This window comes from Oryctolagus cuniculus, chromosome 10 (genome assembly GCF_051225735.1).
Source record: "Oryctolagus cuniculus isolate XC-2025 breed Fujian yellow rabbit chromosome 10, ASM5122573v1, whole genome shotgun sequence".
NCBI lineage: Eukaryota > Metazoa > Chordata > Mammalia > Lagomorpha > Leporidae > Oryctolagus > Oryctolagus cuniculus.
Window position 1 is genome coordinate 34,026,720 of NC_142876.1, and position 9,538 is coordinate 34,036,257.

Sequence of the window (9,538 nt, forward strand, 5' to 3'; positions counted from 1 at the left end):
TGTGGCATGAGAAATTCTGTTAATATCAGTTAGGTCTATTTGGTCGGTAGTGTCAATTAGTTATATTGCTTCTTCATTGATTTTCTGTCTAGTTGACTTGTCCATTGATGAAAGTGGGAGAGTTGAAGTTCCCCATTACTACTCCATTGGAGTCTATATCTCCCTTTAGATCTATTAACATTTCTTTTAAAAAGCCATGTACCCTGACATTGGGTATATATACATTTATTATAGTCACATTTTCCTGTTGAATTGATCCCTTAATCATTAAATACTGCATTTCTTTGTATCGTTTAACAGTATATGTGTTAAAATATATTTTTTGACTGAATTGATTTTTTGTTAAACTTTTATTTAATGAATATATATTTCCAAAGTACAGCTTATGGATTACAATGGCTTCCCCCCCATACCGTCCCTCCCACCCGCAACCTCCCCTTTCCACTCCCTCTCCCCTTCCATTCATATCAAGATTCATTTTCGATTCTCTTAATATACAGAAGATCAGTTTAGTATACATTAAGTAAAGATTTCAACAGTTTGCTCCCACACAGAAACATAAAGTGAAAAATAATAGATGATTTTTTAAAGGATGATGAAATCAGATCAGACCTATTGTCATGTTTAATCCCAGTGAGAGTCAAGTTGGGAATTGATAATTTCTTTTCTTTTTTTTTTTTTTTTTACAGAAGATCAGTTTAGCATACATTAAGTAAAGATTTCAACAGTTTGCACCCCCATATAAACACAAAGTGAAACATACTGTTTGAGTACTCATTATAGCATTAAATCTCAATGTACAGCACACTAAGGACAAAGATCCTACATGAGGAGTAAGTGCACAGTGACTCCTGTTGTTGACTTAACAAATTGACACTCTTGTTTATGGCATCAGTAATCACCCTAGGCTCTTGTCATGAGCTGCCAAGGCTATGGAAGCCCCCTGAGTTCACTGACTCTGATCATATTTAGACAAGGCCATGGTCAAAGTGGAAGTTCTCTCCTCCCTTCAGAGAAAAGTACCTCCTTCTTTGATGACCCGTTCTTTCCACTGGGATCTCACTCGTGGAGATCTTTCATTTAGGTTTTTTTTTTTTACCCCAGAGTGTCTTGGCTTTCCATGCCTGAAATACTCTCATGGGCTTTTCAAATGGATCTGCATGCCTTAAGGGCTGATTATGAGGTCAGAGTACTGTTTAGGACATTTGCCATTCTATGGGTCTGCTGTGTATCTCACTTCCCATGTTGGATCATTCTCTCCCTTTTTGATTCTATCAGCTAGTATTTGCAGACACTATTCTTGTTTATGTGATCCCTTTGGTTCTTAGTCCTATCATTATGATCAATTGTGAACAGAAATTGATCACTGGGACTAGTGAGATGGCATTGGTACATGCCACCTTGATGGGATTGAATTGGAATCCCCTGGTATGTTTCTAACTCTACCATTTGAGGTAAGTCAGCTTGAGCATGTCCCGAATTGCACATCTCTTCCCTCTCTTATTCCCACTCTTATATTTAACAGCGATCACTTTTCAGTTAAGTTTCAGGACTTAAGAAGAATTGTGTATTGATTACAGTATTCAACCAAAAGTATTAAGTAGAACAAACAAAAAAAATACTAGGAGGGATAACATATTAAGTTGCTCATCAACAGTCAGGGTGAGGGCTGATCAAGTCACCATTTCTCATAGTGTTCATTTCACTTTAACAGGTTTCCTTTTTGGTGCTCAGTTAGTTGTCACCTATCAAGGAGAACAAGTGGTATTTGTCCCTTTGGGATTGGCTTATTTCACTCAACAGAATGTTTTCCAAATTCCTAACAGGATCACTTTTCAGTTAAAATTTAAACACCTAAGAATAATTGTGTGTTAATTACAGAGTTCAACCAATGGTACTAGAACAAAAAAAAAAATACTAAAATGGATAAAGTATTACATTGTACATCAACCATCAGGACAAGAGCTGATCAAGTCACTGTTTCTCATAGTGTCCATTTCACTTCAACAAGTTTCCCCTTTGGTGCTCAGTTAGTTGTCGCCGATCAGGGAGAACATATGATATTTGTCCCTTTGGGAATGGCTTAATTCACTCAGCATGATATTTTCCAAATTCCTCCATCTTGTTGCAACTGCCCTTTTTCGCATGGGAAGAAAACAGAGTGGGTTAAAATTCAGACTATGTGGGAATTTATGAACCAAGGAAGCCAGAATTCCAATATTCTAGAAGGTTAAATACCACCTTTGTGATCCAGTTTGAAGGGGGCCAGAGAAGAACACTTAGACTTCTTCCAGGCATTCTTGGCTGTGGGCTCAGAGCCTTACAGTCTTGAGAGATGGATGAAATCAGCAAACTCAGAAGATATAGGAACACAAGACATAAATATATGGTTCAAATAATCAAAACATTAATTTGGATATAAAAAAGCAGTGATACAAATATGATGTGATGGCAATAAAGTTAATTCCAGTTTTGTTAGTTCTTTTCTCTGTCCCTGGAACAATTAAGAAGTTAGGATGTATTGCTATCTCGGAAACATTTATGGGACAGAGAAAATCATATAGATTAAGAGTGCATACTAAACTCCAGGTTCAGCTACCTACCTTCCTCCAAATAAACCCTTAGCTGATAGCTTGTAACTGCAGAACATCTGATCTTATAAATGTACATCAAGAGAATATTTAACCATGAATTTTACTTACTATACTTATAGTTTAATTAAAAATGTATGGTCCCTCAGTTAAAAAAAAAAAAAAAAAAAAAAAAAAAAAAAAACCTCCTGGCTCTAGGTGAGGAATCCAAATCTAAAAGAGAAACCAGGCTTCTGTTTTTTTTTTTAAATTATTTTTGAGTGAATTGATTAGCATTTTCTTTGGAATAAACTAAGTATTTGTTTTATTTAGGAAATTTAATTGCCATAAAATCTAAAGTAGTGATCAATTGAACACAGGTACTCAATTTATAATGATACAGGGATTATAACAGACTGGAATAATTTATATTATAAAAGTCTATGATTAGCATAAAATAGTAGTGTTAGTTGTTATGCTCTCTCACATTGAGAATACTGTAAGCTTGTTTCATTTATTCCCTATTCACATTGCAAATTCTTTCAGACAGATTCAATAACAAAAATGCAGAGCAGCTTTCCATCTTAAGACTTTTAAGAGACATACTTGATTAAAGTATATTAAATCATTACAGCAGTGTTCCCAGCCTTGGATACATGCTAGAATTCCCTGGAAGTTTTACAAAACACTGGTGCCTAAAGAGACTTTCTCCAAACCCTATAATTTAATTGGTTTAGGTGTATATCATAGACATCAAGAATTTTCAAAGCTCCCTAGCTTTAGTGTTTGAGAACACTGGCTTCAAAAATCTCATTATTCCTACAAGACATTCATTGGCATAAATTAAGACAGGCATCGTCCAAGGCAAGTTTGGGGAAATAAGACAGAAGGAGAAACTATTAATTCTACAAGTTCCCTGAATATATGACTGCTTTGCTTGTTAGTATCATGCTTATATAGCAACAACAAAATAGCAACAATAATTTATTTCTCAATTATGGTAAGCAAGTTGTAAAGTGTAGGGAGTTGATTAAGGGAAGAACAACATAAACAAATGTTTCTGCCTGGTTTTATATAGACTCCTTATTATTCTGATATTCATTTCTTACTTTGACCATTCTTTCATTCAATTATTATTTAGGAGCACTAGGTATTTCCTTAGAATAGCAATAGAAAATATAATAAATATCAGATTGCACATGAGAAGACAAAACAGGTACACATACTGCTACACACATACAAAAACAAGCACAAACTACACAGTCATCTGAAAAATGCTAAGGAAGAAATATAATTCAACCAAGTGTTTCATGGACTCCAAGGAATAGGCATTCTTCCAGAAGTGTATTTTAATGATTAGATAGTAAATAATCCTGGAAAACTTCTTGGGGAGGGAGTTTGGTGCAGCAGTTAAGACATGGGGGCACTTACATCTCATATCAAAGTAACTGGGTTTGGTGCCAGGGCTGTGGCGCAGCAAGCAAAAGCCCTGGCCTGCAGTGCCGGCATCCCGTACGGGTGCTGGTTCTAGTCCTGGCTGCTCCTCTTCCAATCCGGCTCTCTGCTATGGACTGGGATAGCAGAAGAAGATGGCCCAAGTGCTTGGGCCCCTGCACCCACGTGAGAGACCTGGAAGAAGCTCCTGGCTTCTGGCTTTGGATTGACACAGCTCCGGCTATTGCAGCCATCTGGGGAGTGAACCAGCAGATGGAATATCTCTCTCTCTGTCTTTACCTCTCTCAGTAACTCTGTCTGTCAAATAAATAAAATAAATCTTAAAAAAAAAATAACTGAAGCAAGGAAAATATAAAGTTAGCTTAGTGAAAATTTTAGTATAACTTTTGCTATCTATGTAAAATGAATTCTGTAAGTAATGCTATTGATCTGTTTAAGAGAAATAAGGGTGTAATTTTCAAGTTCAATGATCTTCAAAAGATCATGAAGGGGATTGCTGGGTCTCCTAGAGTGATAAACATTTAAGAAGTGCAGGGTGGGAAGTGGGGTTGGGGCCACGATGTGGCCTCTGCATTACAAAATAAAGCCCTGGATATCCTCATTTCTCACTGTGAATCTGTAGGGTCCTGAACTGTCATTGTTGCCACATTGAAGTCGCTTCTGTTTGTTCATGTCCTTTATCCGAGTGTGAAAGGCAGATCTTCCACCCTTGTAACCGTAACACTGAACAGTCTCAGCAAATTTTAATAGTGGATAAATGACAAGAGTAATGCAATTTACAGTGTTACAAATGATGTGAGAGGGATGGGCATTTGGTCCCCACTGTAGGCTATTGGCCATCTGTAAAAAACTAATCTTTGGTGTCCTGTCCCTTCAGAGAATAAAACTGATTTGAAGGATGGCAAAAACAAACAAACAAACAAACAAACAAACAAAAAACAACTGGGTTTGAGACTCCCAGCTCCACTTCCAATTCCATCTTTCTGCATAAGAGGTAGTGGTGATGGCTTAACTACTTAGGTCCCTGCTACCCACATGGGAGACTTTAACTGAGTTCCAGGTTCCTGGATTTGGCCTAGCCCAGTCCAACTCCTACTGTAGCAGGCAGTCGGGGAGCAAATCAGTGGAGAGAAGATCTCTTTCTGTCTCTGTCTCTTTGTCTTTCTAATAAAATGAAAATAACCAAAATTTAAAATATATTTATATTTCTTAATTTAAGTGCATTTTGTTCATAAAACTTCTTGAAAATAAAATGACATTGTATTTATTTTTGTATTCTACATAGAACAGAGTTTAAGGCATAAGGTAGGCCTCAATACTTCTATTCAGCTCATGTAAATCTGCAACTCAAACAGGTGGGAAATCTTGATGGATCAGTTTAAAACATATCTTATCAAAAGAACAGAACTATTCTAGCTGAAGGTGTTACAAAAGAGTTAAAAAGGAACTTTGGTTTCTAAAAAGCTAATTAAACTGATCTATAGATAAAGGGATTTCTTATGTAGATAACTTACAGAAGCTAAAGAATTCACTACAGGATGAGCTCCCAGCTAATTTCCAATCCTATGTTACAGAAGTGGCTGAACAAGGGGACTGCAACTTCCACCATATTCAGGAATCCTTCAAATGAAAGAGTCACCTCACTGGAATAGAACCAGACTGACTCTGTGACCATTCACAGAAGCAAAGTAATGTTTCACTTACATCTGATCTCACATAATTCAGCTTATAATCATTGTTAGTTTCATCTGACATGAATACAGCTGATTAGCAGAATCTAAACCCCATGTCTATATTTCAGAATGAATAATAATTATTATTATTCACCATCAACAATTATAATTCACTGACATCATAGTATTTACACAGCTGAGAACAGATAAATTATTTCTGCTGGTCTGAAATGAAAAAGATATATGCCTGGGTCCCTGAACTACTCATTCTCTCCAGACTGTGGGGGCCAGAGTCAATCAAGGAGAACCATGAGTGATATATCCAGCATGGATAGCAGGGTTTTATTAGAAATTATGATTCATTTCACTGACTTTTTAAGTTGTTGAGTTTTTTTTTATAATTCATAAGCATGCTGTTTTCTGGGATAAGGATCCTAAGAAAGATCCAAGTTTCTCAAAAAAACAGCAACCTCTAAAAGCTCTTCATATAGCTCATACCTCAAGTTGATACAGAATATTCTCAAAACTGGTTGGAGGATTTACTATAGACTTGTAAAACTTGATTCATTCATACAAAGGGCAGAAAGTCAGTCACTGACATCTATGTGCTGAAAGAAATGAGATGTTTATTGCAAAGCACAGAGCAAGGAGTGGCAAAGCAATTGCTTACTTCCTGTCCCTAGGTGGTTGGGGTAAATGTTCCTATTGACTGAAACTGAGGCTGAGAGGTGCGTGTTCATCCCGTTGTTCTGGATAGGTCTTTAGTGTTCATGACCCTCCTCTGATTGTTTGATAATATTGCATTCATTAGTTAATTTTGATGCTGGGAAAGTAGGCTCTAGTCAATTTAGGGACTATGTGCAGGTAGTAGCTACTTTTTGATTGGGACCTGCGGTTACTGGAAAAGGAACCAGTCAAGAGAAATTGGACATCAAGATGTTACCTGTAGAGAAAAAGATATGACCTCATGAATCTGGTGAACAGGAAACTTATAGGGCTGGTTGGACCACTCATTCAACTCAGTGAGTTAATTTCAGTAAAAGATTGATTTATAACCACAAAACCAGACAAGGAAATTTCAAGCTAAGAGAGGGAGGCAGAGTAAGTGTGAGAAACTAAGATCTGCCTATATATAGTGTCCATATCCAATGCATGTACAGGGGCTAGGATTCAAAAAGAACCACAATATTCTTGGAGTTGAACTGGGAATCTGGTTGCCTGCCAGGATAGCTCTCACTGTAGCCCCTGGAACAAGCCTGAAATGTTTTTGTCCACTGAAACTGCACATTCTCTGCCCATGTGTGTAGGCCTTCCAGTCTTCATGTTGAAATTTCCCAATCCTTTTCCCAAATTTTCTTTCTCTTTCATCTCAGCCTCCCCCTCACCTGCATCTGTTGTCCTGGAGTCAACTGTGTATGCTGCTTCTGTGCCCATACTGTTAAGAGTCTAAGTCTAAGGAAAGAAAGTCATTTATTGAATAAATCCCCTAATCAACAATCCTGGGATTAGCATTAGGGAGGTGCTGATTGGCATAAATGACTCTGATTTATATTAATTTCCTTCAGATGGGATCTCTGAAAAGCTTTTGCTTCCTCTTTAGACGGCTAGAAAAAAATAATAAAGAGAAAAAGACTACTTTCATGAAAAAAAGCATGAGAGTACCAAGAAACAAGATTTTCAAAGATAATATGAACGAGGAAAAAAATCAGACTAAACACAACAGACAAATAAGAGGGCTTTTAAGGCTATAATTATGTTGTCAAGTAATTTGCCCTAGGTTGCCACCTAATAATCAAATAATATTCTTCTTAATATCATATTCTGTCTCTACAACTAGCCCCCTGGAAGGTACAGAAATCTCTCATATCTGCTTTGTTTGGAATACATTTTTCATCTACAAAATGAGTTATTACTGTTCAAGTAAATTTGCTCACTGATCTTTCACTACTATGTTTATAATTTTCTTGTATTCTCAGAAATGTCTGACAGGTTTTTTTCTTCACAATTTGCAAGTTCAGTGATCGCAAGAAATGGTGACAAGTGATAGTCTGTTCTCCCAGGAGATATCAAGTTTTAGTAGAATTTCTAGGTCAGTAAAATCCATATCTAAATAACTATCTTGATGGATTTTTGTTTTACTTTCTAGAGGTACTGTTTCTGTCTGTTTTCACAGTTTCTACTGACATAATTCTATTGTTTCTTTGCTGTCAAGTTCATTCTTGGAAAGTTTTAGCAGTCAAAGCTTTCTATGTTTTAACAAGCATCTGAATTTCAGTTTTTCTAAGTTTCCTTTTTATTAACTTGTTCATTTTTAGTTCTTTCAAATGATTTTCACATTTCTTCAATGTTAACTTATCTATATTCTGAAGAAACAATTTAAAATTTTATATTTTATAAAGATAATTTAAAATACAGTAGTTTCTCTCATTATTTATGGTATCCTTTCCATGATTTCAGTTGTCTATAGACAATCATGGTCTGAAAATATTAAATGGAAAATTCCATATATAAACAAATCATAAACTTTAAATTGTATGTCCTTCTGAGTAACATGAGGAAATCCTGCTCCTTTTTGCTCAGGATATGAATCATCCTTTAGTCAAGTCTAAACACTGTCTCTGTACTATCTGCCTGTTAGTCACTTGGTAGCACTCTTGGCTAATAAATCAAGAGTTCCAGAACAGCAGTGTTTGTGTTCAGGTAGCCTTAATTGTATTTAATAAGGACAGTTAATAATGGCCCTAAATAATTGATGCTGTCAATTCAGATATGCCAAAAAGAAGCCAAAGAGCCTGTCAATGAAAAATACAAAATTCCAATAAGTGATTCTGAAAGATAGGAAAAGTGATATTTACATATTTTTATTGCACTATTTTTATAATTGTTATATTTTATTCATAGTTATTGTTTTTAACCTCTTGCTGTGCTGGAATTATAAATTACACTCTACCATAGGTGTGGGTATATAGGAAATAACATCAGATATGAGTATATAGTTTGGTGTGATCAATTTCAGGAATGAGGGTCTTGGAGACTGCCTCCAGTATATAAGGGGGTTCAACTGTATTCTCAAATCGTAAGACATTCAGGGATGTGGTAATATTAGATATCTCAAGTGGGAATACACATGATTTCATCATTGCAAATAAAATGAGTGAATTAATAATATGGAAATTTATCTGATCAGTGGGAATCAACGAATTTTCTTTAATAAGAAACAAAACATCCATTACCTAGGGGTTTTTGATATGACTTATGTCTTAAAAAATTTTTGTAGACAATGTTATTATTTTTAGCACAATCCCTTGGGTCAATGAAATTCAATACTTAGGTCTCTACACTGGGATACCCTAGTTACTCTGCTTTAAATGCAGGACTAAAATTTACCTTTTCCTCTACCACACATTAAATGGATAAACATCAATTTTTAATTACATGTTTAAAAGCAAAACCTATTTTTTTTTTTTTTGTAAAAAGAAGTCAGAAAATGATCCAGGGGACATACAGATTTTGTTTCAAGAAGAATCAAAGGTAAGATGAGTATTTTACTTCAACTTCAGAAAAAGATGGTACATGAACTTGACATTAAGAGTTCTGTTTTTCTGGAAATGCAAGAAAAGAAATAATCTTGAATAAATTCAACAATAATTTTCTTGGTCTTCCTCTTGCATCAAAAGCTATATATCTTCTCCCAAAGCGTCTGCTGTAAGAACTAACTCATCGATTTTATTTCTGTCCAGCTGGGATAGACTTATTACCCTCTTCCTTCCATCTCTTTCTTTTAGTCAAATTGTGGGTGCGAAAGATACTGGGCTCTGACCAACGCATGGAATCATCTTT